This window comes from Giraffa tippelskirchi, chromosome 4, assembly GCF_054371585.1.
Source record: "Giraffa tippelskirchi isolate mGirTip1 chromosome 4, T2T-mGirTip1v1.2.pri, whole genome shotgun sequence".
Classification (NCBI taxonomy): domain Eukaryota; kingdom Metazoa; phylum Chordata; class Mammalia; order Artiodactyla; family Giraffidae; genus Giraffa; species Giraffa tippelskirchi.
The window spans coordinates 49001718-49019953 of record NC_137278.1 but is presented as its reverse complement, the minus strand read 5'-3'; the positions used below and the strand labels follow the sequence as shown (position 1 = coordinate 49019953).

Below are 18236 nucleotides of genomic sequence, written 5' to 3'. Positions count from 1 at the left end.
TAACGCGCTCAGCAGCCGGGATGCTGCGGGGGAAGCGTGGTTGCGCGGGGACCCGGCGGGCGCTTGGGGCCACCGCCCCCTCCGCGCTGCGCGCGCGCCGCCTGGAGCCGCCAGAGCCTGGGGGCGGCAGAGGCCGGCGGGGAGCGCCACCGCCCAGGCAAGGAACAATTGCCTCTCGCGATGCTGGCGACGTGGGCTCGGATTGTGTGTTACTATGACAATGGTAAATAGGTTCACTGGCTTTCAGGGGAAGTGGCTTCGTGCGGTGTGAGCTGCAGAAGGCACAGTCTCCCTCCAGTTCCAGAACACACGTACCCATTCATGGGTCTGTTTTCGCGTAGCAGAAAATGAGGGGCTTAGGGAAGAACACTTAGTTTTAGTCACTGGGCATTTTCCTGACAGTGACCTATGCTGAGTTTGACTTAGTGGCTCCAACTATTTTTTTTAAGCCTGGTAGTAGAAAGAAGAGAATGAGGCTTGCTTCTCAGATGATAATTACTTTGCTGGGGGCGGGGTAGGGGCGGGAGTTGGGGGAGCGGGGGATGAACTGTTTTGATAAAGTGGTTCTGTGAAATTCTACACATACCAGGAATGTCTCAAACATCACGTTTAAAAGGGACGACCACATATGAAATCGTGATTAGTTCTGTTGCTGCTGCCAAGTGGAATATCATATCTTCTCTGAAACCTGTTTAGTTCAGATTAGTTCAGTTCAGTCGCTCAGTCGTGGCCGACTCTTTGCGACCCCATGAATCGCAGCACGCCAGGCTTCCCTGTCCATCACCAACTCCCGGAGTCGACCCAAACCCATGTCCATCGAGTTGGTGATGCCATCCAGCCATCTCATCCTCTGTCATCCCCTTCTTCTCCTGCCCTCAATCTTTCCCAGCATCAGGGTCTTTCCAAATGAGTCAGCTCTCCGCATGAGGTGGCCAAAGTATTGGAGTTTCAGCTTCAACATCAGGCCTTCCAATGAACACCCGGGACTGATCTCCTTTAGGATGGACTGGTTGGATCTCCTTGCAGTCCAAGGGACTCTCAAGAGTATTCTCCAACACCACAGTTCAAAAGCATCAATTCTTCTGCGCTCAGCTTTCTTTATAGTCCAACTGTCACATCCATACATGACCACTGGAAAAACCATAGCCTTGACTAGACGAACCTTTGTTGACAAAGTGAAATCTATTAACACCTTTCAAAAAAGTAAACTAGAAAATGCAGAGCACCATCAGAAGAGCTATAGCTTTTCCTAGAGTATAGATTACCTACTGTGTTCAGAGCCAGCCTGTGAAACATGTTTGCAGAAATAAGACATTAACGACAGTCATAGTAAATACGGAACTTACATTAATATTTCCCACCACTTGTGATTTTGCATTTTATCATTCATCAGAGCCTACCAGTGCATGTATACACACATTCATAAACAATAAACTCTGCCATAATTATCAGGATTTAGAATATATATTTTATATTTAGAAAAGACAGATAATTTTAAAGCCCACTATCATATGCAGAGGATGAGATGGTTAGATAGTATCACCAATCCACTCAATGGACATGAATTTAAGCAAACTCCAGGAGATAGTGGAGGACAGAGGGGCCTGGCATGCTGCAGTCCATGAGGCTGCAAAGAGTCAGACACGACTTAGCGACTGAACAACAATTATATGCTTAAAAAAATAGATACAGTCCACAGCTATCCTTGGTTGCAGTTTATCTGCATAAATTTAATAAATTCATTATATATCACAAATTATTTTAAATATGCTGTCAGTAAAGAAACATAGTCAAGAGATATCACTGGTTGGTTCTAAAACACTTCTTTCACTTCATCTCTACATGCACTTTCCCCAGCATCTGTATTTTATCCCATTAATACTCCCCTGGGAGTGTTTCTGTTCCCACTAGCCAGACTGCCTCCAAGACCTCCTCACCTCCAGTCATGCCTGGAGAACCATCTTAATATGTTTTCTCTTGTGCCATCTCTCCTGCTCTTCCACCACATGGAATCACCGAACTCTTTCAATTCAAGTCACATTTTCTTGTTTGTCTGAGAGTCCCTTCCATTCTTTTAGCCATGGTAAATATTTACTTGGTAGGTTTTTGAATTTTTCCATATTACATCAGTTTTGGACTTATATTGTTTCTTTTATTCATTTTTATATGTGAGCATGTCAAAGAATCTACCATGCCAAATTTATCTTTATATCTGCCACAGTGGCCGACACACACACAAAAAAAATGAATGAATGAATAAATGAATGAATATTGATGTTGGCACATTCCAGTTGCTTCAGCTGCTTAGAGGAATTCCTGTGGTTATTCCCACCTTGTCCCTCAAAGATATCATCTCCCTAATGGAATGAAATGTGGAGACGTGGTATGGATCCTGATTCAAACAAATCTACTTCAAAAAAATAAATAAATAAATAAGAAAGAAAATTTGAGGGATAATGGGAGATACCTGAATATGGACTGTGTATCAGTAATTTCAGGGAATTATCAGTCATTTGCAAAGGTATGATAATGGTATTATGTTTATTTAAAAGTTTATTTTTGAGATATATACTAAAAATGTTTAGGAGTAAAAAGTTACCAGATATGTGATTTACTTCAGCACTAGAGGTAGGTACCAGGGCTGCAGGAATCCAAGGAAAAAAACAGCTAGTAAACTTCAGAACACTAAAGCTTTCTTCCACTCTAAAACATCCCCCACTCTGCTGGGAAATAGCCCATTGGCCCAAGAAGGAAATGACAACTGCTAAATGCTAGAAAACTGACAAAAATAATGAAAATACCTCCCAGGTACAGAATGAGACTCTAAAACTAATAATATATGTATGGGCAAGTTTATTTTTCAAAAGCTGTTCCATAAAACAAGAACAGTAATCCCATTACTGAAGATGAAGAAACTCAGGTCCTGATAGTTAGTGTATACGTTTATCCTTGGCCTGTTTAAAAATTATTAAATGGATGAAAAATAATTCCCAAGATTAAGACAGTAGCTAAATCTTAGCATCAAAGCACAATCATTCCCTGGCATTCTGACTATTACTTTAGCATTCAATTCGTCCCTTATCTGTTCCTAAAACAGTGGGATGGAAAACCTTGCCTCATTTCTTACCAGCAGGCTACAGGAAGAGGAACACCCCCTGCTGCAGAAAAGAACCAGTTCAGGAGTTGTTGTCTTTTTACAGAACATCAAAAATTTCTAGAAGGCTTTTAAAATATGTTTCATTTTAACCCTCCTGACACCACTGCAGTTAGGTGGGTGGTAAATGCCATGTAGTTTACTTCATACATCAAAAATGCTCATGAGAGCTGAGATGATGTTCTAGGTGGCAATGGAAAGAGAGTAGAGAGAATTCTGGAACTGGAGACCCAAATACAGTCTTACTATATCCACATCACCAAAGTCACAAGGTATTGCTTTTCTTTTTTGGCTCTCAGGGATTCTGGAAGAGCAAAACCATCAAAGTAAAAAGTTGTTTGCTTTCCACATGGGTTGAATAATATCCTGAGTGGTACACTTGGATCTCAAAAAGATTTCTGAAGCGTTTGCAATGTTCATAACAATTATGGAAGAGACGTACTATTCACTATATTATATAATGAAACAAACTTTGGGCTCAAAGAGCTGTGGCAAGTTTGGCAATATGCCCATTTCATTTTGTAAAGCAACTATTTAGTTGTTTAAAACAAAAACAACAGTAAAATGGTTGGCATCCATTAGCTCATGTTAGGCAATTATACTGAAAGAAAGTCATTGAATTCTATTAAAAATATTTCAAATTTGTAAAATCCTCCAAACACCATTTATATTGAAATCAAGAAGACAATATTAAATTCTTTCAGGGAATTACCTGTCTTTAAAATGAGTACTTCTTATACAGGGTTATTACTACTTGAACATAGTTAACCTATGCATATGGTCAAAGGAACTCAAGATGACTGTTTGCTTAGAGAGGGCTACCATCTGCAATGGGGTTCTCTGGTAGGTCAAACGGTAGAGTCTGCCTGCAATGGACCGGGGTTCAATTCCTGGGTCGGGAAGATACCCTGGAGAAGCAAATGGCAACCCATTCCAATATTCTTGCTTGGAAAATCCCATGGATGGAGGAGCCTAGCAGGCTACAGAGTCGCACAGAGTCAGATACAACTGAGCAACTTCACTTTCACCATCTGCAGTAGGGTTTGATGAAAGATGGGCTTCTCCCTTTGACATCAGCTCCCAAAGCATGGCACCAAACTCTTAACATCCTACCTTCCTTAAATCACCAGTTATGAACTGGTGATTCAACAAACATCCATCAACATCTCTTCCAGGACCATTATGAACTGCTAATGTTGAATGTCCAGTGTAAGATGCAGTGACCCAATAAAGGTAGAAACAGGTATATCTCTTGTCTGTCTTGCTCTACAGACTGAGAAAGAATCCCTGCCTAGCTGAAGACCCTGTTTTGACTGTTTTTGTATTTACTCTGTTTCAGTCTATAAGTGGGGGGCAAAGTTGCTTTACAGTTAGAAGACCACCCACCACATAAACAGGTTAGAACTGAAAGCCTCTGAAATAAACTATCAGCACCTTTATATTGAGTGTCACCTTCACTTTCCAGCCCTTGTTATGTACTGTAGAATTTACTGATTCACGAATGTCAGAGCTGAAAGGGATCTTAGAAATCTTCCCAACCAACTTCCATTCTGTATATGCAGAAGAAATGTACCCTAAAATCACAGTGCTAGTAAGTGACAAATCTAGAATTTAAACGTGAATATTTCAACTCTGTGATCAGACACACCACTAAATTAGAAATATAATCTAGAGTTTGCTTTTGAGAAATTCCCATTTAGGCAATGTGGGGAAAAAATAGAGAAGGGGACTTAGAAACAACTAGAGAGCAATTTTAGACAGCATTTAACAGAGCACTTAGTTTTTAGATGAGTCATAATTCAAAGAAAGGAGGAATTAATGTGGACTTCTGGGACTGATTCCCCAACAAAATGAAAACTTTAAAGAATAAAGTATTATCCAAAATATTTTATACATCCTCATACTTAGCACAGTTAATGAAACAGAGTAAGTACCCACAAAACATGGCTTTTGAATGCCTGGGTGGTGATATAGATTTGTGGTCGGATAAGTGAATAGTATGGCAAATGAGAGCCCTTATAAAGGAAGTGGGATTTAATAGGAGTTAGAATAAGAGGGGCAGTGCAGAGACTATATAATATTGGAATGAGCATTATTTACTTGAAGGATGCTGAAAAACAACCTACTTAAGCCAAAGACACTTACTAGGAAGTAGCAGATGATGAATTTAGACACTCCATCTCAGCATCATAAAGATGATCATCACCTATTCTCATGACTTCACTGGATTATGTTTAGACTGGTGTTGTAAGTGTAGGGAGAGTTTGAGGAACTTGTTAATGAATCCAGACTCCCACATACAAAATGAGATTTCTGAATGTATGTGGTTGGTATCCTGTTCTGTTCTTTGTCTATGCAAATAGCAACAGATGGCTGGAGGGGGCAGGGAGGAGTGGGGTAATCTCAGAGGCAAGTTTAAATTGCCCCAGCTCCTCTTTTGCTGGATCTGCTCTGGATGAACCTTAGGGGAGAAGGAAGATTGTACAAGAATCCAGTTTGGCTTTTATGTCACCAAAAGTCTGGTAGCTCAGTTGGTAAAGAATCCGCCTGCAATGCAGGAGAACTGAGTTCGATCCCTGGGATGGGAAGATCCCCTGGAGAAGGAAATGGCTACCCACTCCAGTATTCTTGCCTGAAAAATCTCACAGACAGAGGAACCTGGAGGGCTACAGCCCATGAGGTCACAAAGAGTCAGACATGACTGAGTGACTAAACCACTACCACCATCCAGCCCTCTTACTTGCCCCATACGTGGATCTAGGGAATGCAGAAAAATCTCTTACCATCAACACCAACTGTGTTAAGGCAAGTGACTTAGGTTTTTGATGCCTTCATTTCCAGGTATTGGGAAAAGTGGTAGAATATCATAAAACTTTAAGGCATAAATTTGACTTAATATTTTAAAGTGCTTTACTTTAGTTCCTGAGATATCACTCTATAAGGTTTGAAATAGAGCTGATGGGGATGCTGGTGAACATTTGTGAAGATTTATCAAAAGATACATTGACCCTTTAAGGAAATGTATCTTGTGTTCAGCACCCTTCTTGTGTGTCTTCAGGCCTATCACACGGGATCCGGCATATTAGCTGTTTCACAGGTGCATGAACAAAGGTTTGTTTGGGCCTTAGGGCCTTGGCACTTGCTGTTCCTTCTCCGTGGAATACTCATCTTCTGGAGCTTTAACGGGATGCCTTCTTCTCATTATTCAGGTTTTAACTCAAATATCACGTCCTCAAGAAGCACCGCCTAACCTTAGATAAGGTAGGCCCCTTCCCTCAAATTTTCTATTTTACAGGTTTCTATGTTAACTTTCCCTAGCTTTTCAGGAGCTAAAAGTTATCTTATATGTCTGTTTGCTTATGAAATTACTGAGACTTATTCACAGACTAAGATATGCCTGCATATAGTAACTGCTCAACAGGTATTTGCTAACTTCTGACTGGTAGACTGACTGATTGACAAGAACAGGATAAATGTTGAAAGCATATATGTTGAAAACAGTACTAGTTATAGCTTCAAAAAAGAAGTTACTTTCTTCCAAAAAGAGTAAATAACCAAAGCAAACTTCATATAGAATGACAGCACTAAGCTTTAATGCAAAACTTTTCTCTTTGCTGTTCAGCCTTGAGGTGAAAAGCAAACTAAAGGAGTGTGTTGGCTACAGATTCCTTCACTTTAAGTCAAAAGTTGAGAAAGGCTCTAGGCCCTTTAGATGCCCATGTCTGTCCTCAGCCTGGTGAAATAAACTTGTCAAAAGCTTAGCCTCTCCTATCTCCTCCTCTGCCTCACTTCTGGGGTCTGAAATGAAGGAAATTCAACAAACTACAGTAATGCTTGATTTTCTAAAATTTAGACCAGTGACCTGCACATGCCAGATGCTTAATAAGTTCTATTGGTCTTATTAGTTGCATAAAGGCCAAATAGTACCTAGAGATTTGTATATTTTCTAGAGATATTTAACTTGTGGTCCTAAGATTGGAGCATCAATCTTTCAACCTTCAGAAAACAACAAAGTCCAGTTAAGCAACTGCTCAGGGATATAAAAGGTCAGTTCATGTGCCTAGCTGTTTCTGCATTAAAAATTGTTCTAAATCTAAATGGTTCTTCCTAGTTAAATACAGTATTCTTTAATATTTATGTACTGTTATTTTAATTTTAAATTTCTATTTTTATAGGCAGAGGACAACTGAGCAGAAAAATGTTATACCCTCTCTCTCTCTCTCTAGCTATTCATGCTGTGAAGCAACCTGTTTTACTGTTTAAACCTGTGTTTGTTCTGTTTCAGTTGTGCAGAGGAAACAGTTCTGGCACCTTGAAAAATCAAAGATCTATCACTCAACAGGAGAGCACAGCAACCTACAAAAGGGAATTATGAGGAATAGAGAAAAGATACAGAGCTTCTAAAACCTCACTGGGCTTATGGATCACCTGGGGATCATGTTAAAATGGAGATTCTGATTCAAGTCTATCATAGGTAGAGTCTGAGAGTCTGCATTTCTAACAAGCTCTAGGTGACACTTGTGCTGCTGGTCCTTAGTGTTTAAGGATGATGTCTGTCTGGGTCATGTGGCTTGAGAAATAAAAATCACTTTAGAGCATTTAGTACCTACAGTTATAGTAACACTGTTTAGTCCCTAAGTTGTATCTGACTCTTTTGTGACCCCACGAACTGTAGACCACCATCTCCCCTGTCAATGGGATTTCCCAGGCAAGAATAGTTGGAGTGAGTTGTCATTTCCTTCTCCAGGAGATCTTCCCATCCCAGGGATCGAATCCACGTCTCCTTCATTGGCAGGTGGATTCTTTCCCACTGAGCCACCAGGGAAGCCCATAGTAACATTAAGCAAGTACAATTTTATTTGACCTGCAAAAATGACCACAAATACTTCCCTATCCATGCAGAGATGCAGCCTCTTCCTCCTGTCCTTGAGTTAGGATGACCATGTGACTAGCTTTAGCCAAGAGACCACAGCAATTGGCTGGAAGCTGAGACCTGAAAAGTACGTGTGCACTGGGACTTGCACTCTCTTGTTGCTCTTACAACCATTCCATCACCACACCACTGTGCCCAAGCTAGCCTGCTCGGGGATGAAAGGCCACATGGAAGAGAAGCGAAGTGCCCCAGCCAACAATCGGCCAATCGCCACTCCTTGAGGGAAGCCATCCTAATTCATCTGGTTTCCAGCTAATTCTTCAGTTAACCACAGACATCTGAGTAAGCACAGTCAGGCTGGTTTATACAGATCTCCAGACATAACACACAGGACCATGACCTAAATGACTGTTGTTTTAACCACCAAGGTTTTGGTTTGTTTGTTTGTTTGCCTTATTCTGCTTTTTTTTTTTTCCCTGCAGCCTCTAAAATATGCACTGATATTTAAGGAGTGATAAGAGTTTAAGTGAGAGGTACAGACACCATTCCTGCTTATAACTCTTTTTCCTTCTTGTCTTCCTTCTGTTATAATTTTGGTCTCATATAATAGAAATGAATATAAGTAGTTACTGCAATAGAATTTGAATTATTTCTATTATTATATCTTTTATTTATATCTATTTATAATCTATTTATTTTAATTATATCTATTATTTATATATATCTTTTATTTTACTATGTTGAATCCTTCTGTTTAGAAACTAGTTACTTGCCCAGGTCATGCAGCTTGTAAATGGCAGAATACTTCTCAGCCTAGAGTCAAAAATTTTAAAAGTTCCTTGTAGTAAGCTATTCAGTGTCTCAGATTCTTCTGCTAAAACACAAGTACAGAATTACATTCTGAAGGACTTGATCTCTAGCCATCACCTTGTTTCATGTTTGAGAAGGTAATGCAAGGTCCATTTACAGAGGAATAATCTTAGGCTGATATAAGTTGCCAATGGCAAACCCTCTTGGGCGAAGGACTCAAAGTCAGCCAGTCCTTTACCCAGAGTCCATAGACAGACAGCACTGGTTTTGCACTTCCTTGGTGACTCAGATGGCAAAGAATCTGCCTGCAATGCAGGATACCCGGGTTCGATCCCTGGATTGTGAAGATACCCTGGAGAAGGGAATGGCAACCCTCTCCAGCATTCTTGTCTGGAGAATTTCACCGAGAGAGGAGCCTGGTGGACTGCAGCCCATGGGGTGGCAAAGAGTTGGACATGATTGAGCAACTAACATGATGTCACACTAAAAATGTCACTTTGCAGCTTTATGCATTGTTGGGTAGCCTCTCCCAATATTGGTGGTCCTTGACCATTTGGGCTCTTCTCAAAACCTGTCAATCTCCTCCACATTTTTTCTTTTTCACCACATTTTTTTTCTTTTTCACATCCAAGTGAGTGACTTACCACTCACAGCCTCAGGGCCATGCCTACTATTAGAAGTCGTTCACTGTAGACTTGGGCAGTGTTCCTTACTTTGTTCCTCCTATTGAAGTGCTCTCCACCTCTTCTGCTCTCTCCTACTCTTCCGTGTTGAGAATCATCACTTTAAAAGAAGCTTTCCAAACTAGTATTGCATAAGCTGAGTAAGGTCTGCAATATCACCTATTTACCAATAGAATAGAATTCTTAAAAATTAGAATTTGAAAGCCTTTAATCAAACTGTGCACTTGCAGATAGCAGAGGCCATACACTTCCCATCCACATTACCTCACGAGTCTGCAAAGACTTCTGATTGTGCATTAGGCACGTGTAGCCACTCAGTCGTATCTGACTCTTTGCAACCCTTTGGATTATAGCTTGCCAAATTCCTCTGTCCATGGGATTTTTCAGGCAAGAATACTGGAGTGGGTTGCCATTTTCCTCCTCTAGGGGATCTTCCAGACCCAGGGATCAAACTCGCATCTTCTGTGTCTCTTGAATTACAGATGAATTCTTTACTCCCTGAGCCATAGAGGAAGATGATTGTGCATCAGCTGCAATCTAGTCTTTCTCACTGAGGATTTGCATATACTGCCACCACAGTAACTACCAAGCATGCTTCAGGGATTTCCTGGATTCTTATGTCCAGATATAACCTCTGTTCACATCTTTAATTGCTTACTCTCATTTATTTACCTATTTATTTATTGAGCCATGCCTTGCAGCTTGCAGAATCTTAGTTCTCCAACCAGGGATTGAACCCAAGCCCTGGACAGTGAGAGTTCAGAGTCCTAATCACTGGACAACCAGGGAATTCCCTTTAACTACTTACTCTTAGCTCTAAATGTTGGCATTTTCTTTCACATCTTACTCTTCCTTACCTTCCATCTATCCTAAATCAATCCATCCATTTGAAGTCATCTTTAATTGTTTCTTGGAGAAATCAGCATGTAAAGGATTGTGGATTCCACTACAAAACCATGTTTATGCTTGTCCTGTCCTGTCCATCTCTCATGTAATATAGTCAGTCTCACATGATATCTCAGTGGGGCAGATATGGGAGCCTCCCAACTTCTCTCCTTGCTTTCAGTATCCTTTTTCCTGATGTTAATGTTCTAGATAATCATCAGGATTTTATTCCTTGGACCCACATTTTAGAAATCATAATCCAGATGGAAAGTCTTCTCAATCTGGCTCTAACACTCCAGTCTCATCTCTCCCCACTTCCCTCCCTTTCATCCTGTGCTCCAGACACTGTAAACATATCAGAGGCGCCTATAGCATTTTCACAGACTTTGCCTACTGGCTGGAGTAGCTTTCCTTCTCTCTGATCAACCCTCCTCCTTTTCTCCCAGCTCCTCTGTCCTTGTTCAATTAGTTACAGAAATCTCTCCAACCACAGTTTCTGTTTACATCTCTGCCATAGCATGAATCACATTGCTTTGTTACCATCACTTCCACTCCAGATTCAAGAATACCCAAGGCAGGGATCACATTTTATCTAACTTTATCTCAACAGCTAAACCTCCATTTAACTTACTAACAAAAACAAATAAGGACAGCAGCAGACATTGATACTAAATTATTAAAAAGGCATTCTCAAGGTGCCTGTGAAAGATTCCAGAGAATGGGAGATGACTGAATAAAGACATAAATGCATTCAACTGGCTAATTTACCACAAAAGGCTCACTGCTAATGGCTGGTGAGGAATTTCCCACACAAACTAGATGTATGAGATGCAGCCACATATAAATGGCATTAATCTGTATGACTTCAAAAGCTTGGACCTTCCTGGGTTAACGATGTGTGCCTATATGTCAATGCAATATAAAGGTTTTTTATACTTAACTCAGATGCTCCAGGCTATTGATTAAGCAAGAATTCAAGCCAGTTAATAAACACACTTCAGCAAGAATCTCTAAAAAGCCAGCACTGTGCCAGATTGCACTAAGAGGAAAGGGGGCCCGTCTATCAGTGCAATGTGGAAAGTCCTGTGCTCTTTATATATGGCTTCTCATAACTGATAGTCTTCCACACCTACAGAGGTAGATATTAGAGGGTTCTAAAAGCTGAAAGGACAAAATTAGCAACATCTGGAAAATTCTATAAAACAAGATAATTAAATGTTAAGATGTATCACAGACAGAATTTACTACAGAATTAAATTGGTTCCATTATTTGTGGTGAGGAGAGGCGGTGAGACTTGTTAATACCAAGCAGAAGAACTGTAGTCGTCCAGTTATCCCCATAAATCCTTGGGGCCTGAGAGAAAAGAGAGTCTTACACCAGCATCTTGTTATAGCATTTGAAATTCAAACTTTTAGAATCACTTCTTGGTATGGTGAGTGCCAAGTTAATGTCAAACACACCTGTCAGTTTACAATTAACTAAATGTTTCCGAAGCTGCTCTGGAACATTGGTTTGATGTTATGTGCTGTGCTTAGTTGCTCAGTCGTGTCCGACTCTTTGCGTCCCCATGGACTGTAGCCTGCCAGGCTCCTCTGTCCATGCAGATTCTCCAGGCAAGCATAGTGGAGTGGGTTGCCATGCCCTCCTCCAGGGCATCTTCTCAAACCAGGGTTCGAACCCAGGTCTCTCACATTGCAGGCAGATTCTGTACCATCTGAGCCACCAGGGAAGCCCCAAAATACTAGAGAGAGCAGGCTATCCCTTCTCCAGGGGATCTTCCCAACCCAGGAATCGAACTGGGGGTCTCCTGCATTGCAGGCGGATCCTTCTCCAGCTGACCTACCAGGGAAGGCCAGGTTTGATGTTATAAAATGTCCCAAATAAGTGGGTGAAGCCATGAAAAACAAGATTTTGCATGATTGAGATAATGTATTGTGAATCACAAACAACAGTGCCGAGTCTAGTTCATTTCACAAATATATTTAAACACTCTTAACTTCCACAGAGCATTGTAAGTAACAATGCATTAAAGTATTTTCAGACATGAACACTTCTGTGGAAATAATCTGGCTGGCTAGTCACTTAATAGGATGTGGGAATGAAACTCTTGGAAGCTCCTAGAAGGAACACTGAAGACCCCAAAACCCAAGGCTCCCTCTGCCTCTTCATAAAGGAGGGAATAAGAAGAAAAGGATGGTTCCAAGTAACCAAGAACAGATTCCAACAGGGATCTCAGTGGGCACCCCAGCCAGATGAAGGAAAGGGAAACAAAGACGCTTCTATTTGCGGTGGAGTGTGTGTGTGTGTGTGTGTGTGTGTGTGTGTGTGTGTGTATGGAGTGTATCAAGGAAAAGAATAAAGCAGCAAAAGAGATATTAAGAGATATTGAGATTGAAATATATACAACCTCTCAGGAGGACAATCTGGCCTTAGGTATTGAAAGTTGTTTTTTTTTTTTAAAGTCCCCACTTTATGTATGAGGATGCTGATCCCAGTCAATTTATAATGGCTATAAAACAGATGCACCCTAACTGGTAAAAAAGAAGAGAAGGATAAATTTATTAGAATGGTTTGCAGTTATTGAAGATGATCCTATCAGTTTGTATTCTGGCTATGGGAAAATGTCAACAATGAAAAAATCAGTTACAAAGCAGTATGTATTGGCATAATGTTATTGTATTTTTAGAAAATATAAATATATCTAAAATAGACCACTTCTAGAAGAATATGTCCTCAACACTTAACAGTTTATCTCCAGGTGGTTAAATTTTAGGTGATACTCTTCATTTTAAATTTTATTTTTTTCTTGTCTTTTTTCCCTTTTTTCATTTTTCTATAATAAAAAAGTCAAACTTAAACCTCCATGAGAAATACATACAGACTGACAGTGATAAGAAAACTGAGATGTAATATAAGCCAGGGGATGCATAAAACATGTACAAGGGCTCTACACTTACTGCCACAGGTATGTGTGTGTGTGTGCTCAGTCTTATCTGACTCTTTGCAACCCCACGGACTGTAGCCCACCAGTCTCCTCTGTCCATGGAATTTTCCAAGCAAGAAGACTGGAGTAGGTTGCCATTTCCTACTCCAAAGGATCTTCCCAACCCAGGGATCAAACCCACATCTCTTGCATTGGCAGGCAAATTCTTTACCACTGTGCCACCTGGGAAGCAACTAACCTTTATTAAGAGTCCTACTAAGTGCTAAGTACTGAGATAGACACAGATTTTGAATTCTGTGTTTGGAATTTAATAGGACAGAGAACCAAATTCAGAAGATGTAGGGTTTTTATCTGAATTCTACCACCAATCTTGGGCAATCGCTTAACATTTCTGACCCTTCAATTCCTCAATTATAAAACTAGACATTAATGATATCTGGGTTACTTTTTCAGGTTAGAATGTGAATACTTCTAATAGAATGCTCTAATAGAATGCTTTTCAAAATTTAATTTTAACCTGGAGCTAATGGTAAAATGCAGATTTGATTCAACGGATCTAGAAAGACAGCTAAGCCTCTGCCTTTCTAACATGCTGTAAGGCTGCTAGTCCTAGGCTTACACTTTTGAGTTGCAAAACTCTAATATACATGATCTCATTGAATTTCCCCCAAGAATCCTTTAAGATAGCCATCCTTGGTCCTATTTCACTGATAATCGAGTGACCCGTGTAGGACCAAACTCAGAGAAAATGAGAAAGCAGAAGTCTTTTTATTCCTAAGCTCGAAGATGTTTAATGTCACATTCAGTTCTAAACTACGATAATTAGAAATGACTGCCACACTCATATAAAGTGAACAGCAGCAGAATTGATAAAGGTAAGCTGTTAACAGAGTTGAGAAGAATTAGAGATCACTTTACATGGGAATCAATAAAGAAGACATAGAGGAAATTTAACATCAACCTTGAAGGATGGCGAGGATGAAGGTAAGCAAAGATGTAGAGAGTATATACAGCAGTTAGGTGTAATATGGCATGATCAGAGCACATGGCAATGCAGAGGGAGCTTGCAGAGCAGGGCCCGAGATAGCAGAACAGGCCTCAGGAACTAACTCATGTACTTATCACAAGAGTCAAAGATAACTTGAAGGTGTTCAGTCTCGAGACTAGAAAGTGAAAGTGAAGCCGCCAGTCGTGTCTGACTCTTTGTGACCCCGTAGACTGCAGCCTACCAGGCTCCTCCATCCATGGAATTTTCCAGGCAAGAGTACTGGAGTGGGTTGCCATTTCCCTCAAGACTAGAAGGATACAGCAAACTAAAAATTTCAGCATAGCATTGGAAGCCCTTTTTAAAAAAATATAATTCATTTAATGGCAACTGGTAATCATCAAATTAGCAATGGTCATCTTCAAAAGTTAATACACAAGCTATGCTGTCATTTCTCAAGGTTGGTCACATACCTGAAGTCACAGACATTTCCTACCTAAGATGCATCATTTAAATCAGACTTAATTTATCACCAGTATTTATAAAACCATACCTAGCTAAAGAACTAGGTCTGGGGACCAATACATGGTCTTAATACAGGGAAGGTTTGGAAGCCCTTTACCAACTTCCTTCCTCTCCCAGCACTTCCTCTGTCCCTGTCCCTCTTCTTCCCTCTGAGAACTAGGGGATTAATCCACTCATCATGATATAAGGCTTTTAGTTCCCTATTGTAGGTATGCTTTCACGATGCCACCCCTCAGGTCCGTGAGCCTACATCTTGAGTCTTTACTCCATAAACTTTACTTTTTCAGTGAAGCTTTTTAGCATTGGCCCCGTCTTACCTGTCAGCTCTTCTCATTTATGTGTTCCAGGGATATTTGCTCTCAAGCACTGGGCAATAAATAAATATTATCAGCAAAGTCCCTCAGTGTCTGCTTCTCTCTCTACCTAAAGTTCCAGGAGGAAAGCACTGTGTCATTGCATTTCCTTGGTTTACTCCCACAATTTAACATATTGCATTGAGCATAGTAAGTACTGCCTTAGTGCTATCCATATTACTACCTTGTTCTAAGAGGAGGATAAAGTTTGATAAGAAAAATGACCTTTTTTTAAAAATATGCTCCTTTTAAGTAGATCTCCTGAGAGAAGCCTTAAGTCCTAACCCTTTGGTTTCATGTACATTTTGCGAAGCATGTTGTAAAAGACCAGTTGTATGCTGCCTGCCCATAGGAACAACAGAGTTAATTTTCTCCTTTTGAAATTGTGACTCCCACCCTCCTTCCCTACCTCCGAATGTTTCCTTTTAAAGAAAAGCCTTGGCTCACTGCTACTGAAAATTAAAGATAATCACATAAAGATCAAGGTCCAGGCTGGTGCAAGCACTGAGAGAACATTAAAATCACGACTTGAATTTCTCTTGTCCTGAACACTGTCAAGGACTCCTAATGGGAGGCCAGTCTTCAGAATGCATGCTCATATCAGACTTTTATCACTTTTACCTCTTGTTTCACAAAGTATTTTGACTCAAACAAATTGGCAGTGACCTTCAGTTGAGATGAAATGGGAGAGGTACAACATATTCATAGGTACAACATATTCAGTCCTGAATATTCATTGGAAGGACTGATGCTGAAGCTGAAGCTCCAATACTTTGGCTACCTGATGCAAAGAACAGACTCACTGGAAAAGACCCTGAAGCTGGGGCAGATTGAAGGTGGAAGGAGAAGGGGATGACAGAGGATGAGATGGTTGGTTGGATGGCATCACCGACTCAATGGACAAGAGTTTGAGTATGCTCCAGGAGTTGGTGATGGATAGGGAAGCCTGGCGTACTGCAATCCATTGGGTTGCAAAGAATCGGACATAACTGAGTGACTGAACTGAACTGATATATATATTAAACTGTGTGTGATCACTCCACACCCCATCACAACATCAAGTACCAAGAAAAAGCAGGAGAGTTTATTATGCAAAGGTTAATGTATGAGGCTTAGGAGAAGAGGAATTAATTACCTCTCCTTCCTCCAAGCTATACTTCTGGCCTCCCCAGCTGTATCAAACTCGCTCTTCCACCTCCTCTTAGTTACAGATTGTGTTTTGGCAATCAGACTCACACTTCACCTACCTCAGCATTTCTTCCCATTTTCAAAAGCCTCAATTTCAAGATTCTTATCCTTTCTTACCCCACTCCCCAATCACATGTTGGCCTGATGGCTTGAGGTGGTTTTCTTGATGCTCAAATACTACGGCCGTTCAGGAAGGTATGCTTAATCTTTTCTCCTGTACAAACCTGGAAGCTATCAAGGGTGTTTTAAAGGGTAAAAAGTATCTCTCATCAACATCCAAAGCTCAAGAAGACATCTACCAACAGAAAGCTGTGCTTAGCCCGGAAAAAGAGATTGATCATGTATACACACAACTGTCACATTATAACCTAGAACATTAGATGTTCTCACAAGAGAGGTACAGAGATATGAGAGCTCAAACAAGAGGAACAAGAGAACTTTAAGTGAACTCTTTCCTTTTCTTTTTAACTGTGTTGGACCCTAAGACGCATGAAATTAAAACTGGTGAAAACCAGCCACGTCAACTTGCTGTAGTGACTCAAAAGTTGTTGTTTCTCAACTCAACTTTGCTGAAACACTTGATTCATGTTGTTCTTATTTAACCTAATTTGCATTGATTTAATCAGGGCTGGTATGCTTTAAATACATAATAAATTGGGATTCTGCAACTCAGATGACTTAGAATAGCTAAATTTCAATAAAGCTCATTTCAATCTGTTAATGTATACGGTTCTGCCAAGGGGTTTAAAACCGTAGAAAAGATGCAAACTTGCCACATTAGAAGTGGGAAAGGTTTAAAGATACCATCCAGATGAAATGATTTGCGGGATAATAATGTGAAAAGCAATATATATATTGTACATACATATATTTTAATTACAGCCGAGACACATCTTCTACGTTTTAAGTAGCGTACTTAGAAGAAAACTCACATATAAATGCAGTGAATTTAATTTTATTCTCCTTCCTTCTTGCCAACACTCAACTCTTTTCTGCCTCTCTGTACCAGATCTACAAATCAAGTGACATCCAAAGTGGGACCTCTTCTTGCCCATTTGGCAGGCTCTATCATCACTTTGCCAAGCTGCCTACATTAGGAGAATTTTCTTCCTAGCAGCCATGGGGATTGGGTGGCTTGTACTCAACAATACTTGCTGAATGGTTGGCCAATGTTTACCCCTGCCCGCCCCAGCCTCCCAACCTTTATGGCTCAATCAGCCGGCTTGCTGTCAGGAATAATTGTCTTGGCAAGAGGTGAAAACACTTGATGGTGAAATTGTTTGTCTGTTAGAGTGTTCTGCAGCACCTTGAAGGTGCCAGGACAAAACCTGCAGGTGCTCAGCACAGAGTTGAGAAAGAGGCAAGAGTGACAGAGGGGCAACCATCAAGAATGGGATGGGAAGACCACCACTTTGATGTGGGAGAGGAGAGAAAAAAAAACTATCTGTGCCAGTAACAAGCTGTGAGACCTTGAATAATCACCCAGTGAATCTTTGCCTGGGTTTTGTTATGTACAAAATTAAGGGGGTTGATTTTCAAATGTCTCTTTTAAGCTCCTAAGACAGCATGTGATGTCTAGGACATTCAGATTTGTTTTCCTTCCAATTAAATGATACATCTCAGAACTGAATGACCAGGGCAGAGCTCAGAGGAATACAAAAATGGAAATGATTCATGCCCTTGTTCATATGACTTTTCCTGAAAAGTACCACCAGTCTTTGGTGACTTTGATTCCACTGGTTGGTGTCTTCAGCTTGGGTGTTATGGCCCAGCCAAGTTACTTATCCAAAGCCAGTCCAGTTCGTTCTTATCAAATGTGAGTACAACTACAGATG

At 40.5% G+C, this 18236-nt stretch overlaps 1 protein-coding gene and 1 pseudogene across 17 annotated transcripts in view; both read right to left on the bottom strand.

Moving 5' to 3' along the window:
• The window catches only part of CTNNA2 (catenin alpha 2), a 1291223-nt gene that overhangs the window by 363650 nt on the left and 909337 nt on the right, over nucleotides 1-18236 (bottom strand). The window contains exon 1 of one of the 17 annotated variants that reach the window (XM_081596614.1): nucleotides 15178-15283. The exons of the other annotated variants lie outside the window; for them this stretch is intronic. The gene's annotated coding sequence lies outside the window, so the exon portion shown is untranslated. Of the gene's footprint in view, nucleotides 1-15177; nucleotides 15284-18236 lie in introns of those variants that run through there. 17 annotated transcript variants of the gene reach the window in all.
• Nucleotides 14860-14977, bottom strand: LOC145504082 (small nucleolar RNA SNORA72; annotated as a pseudogene).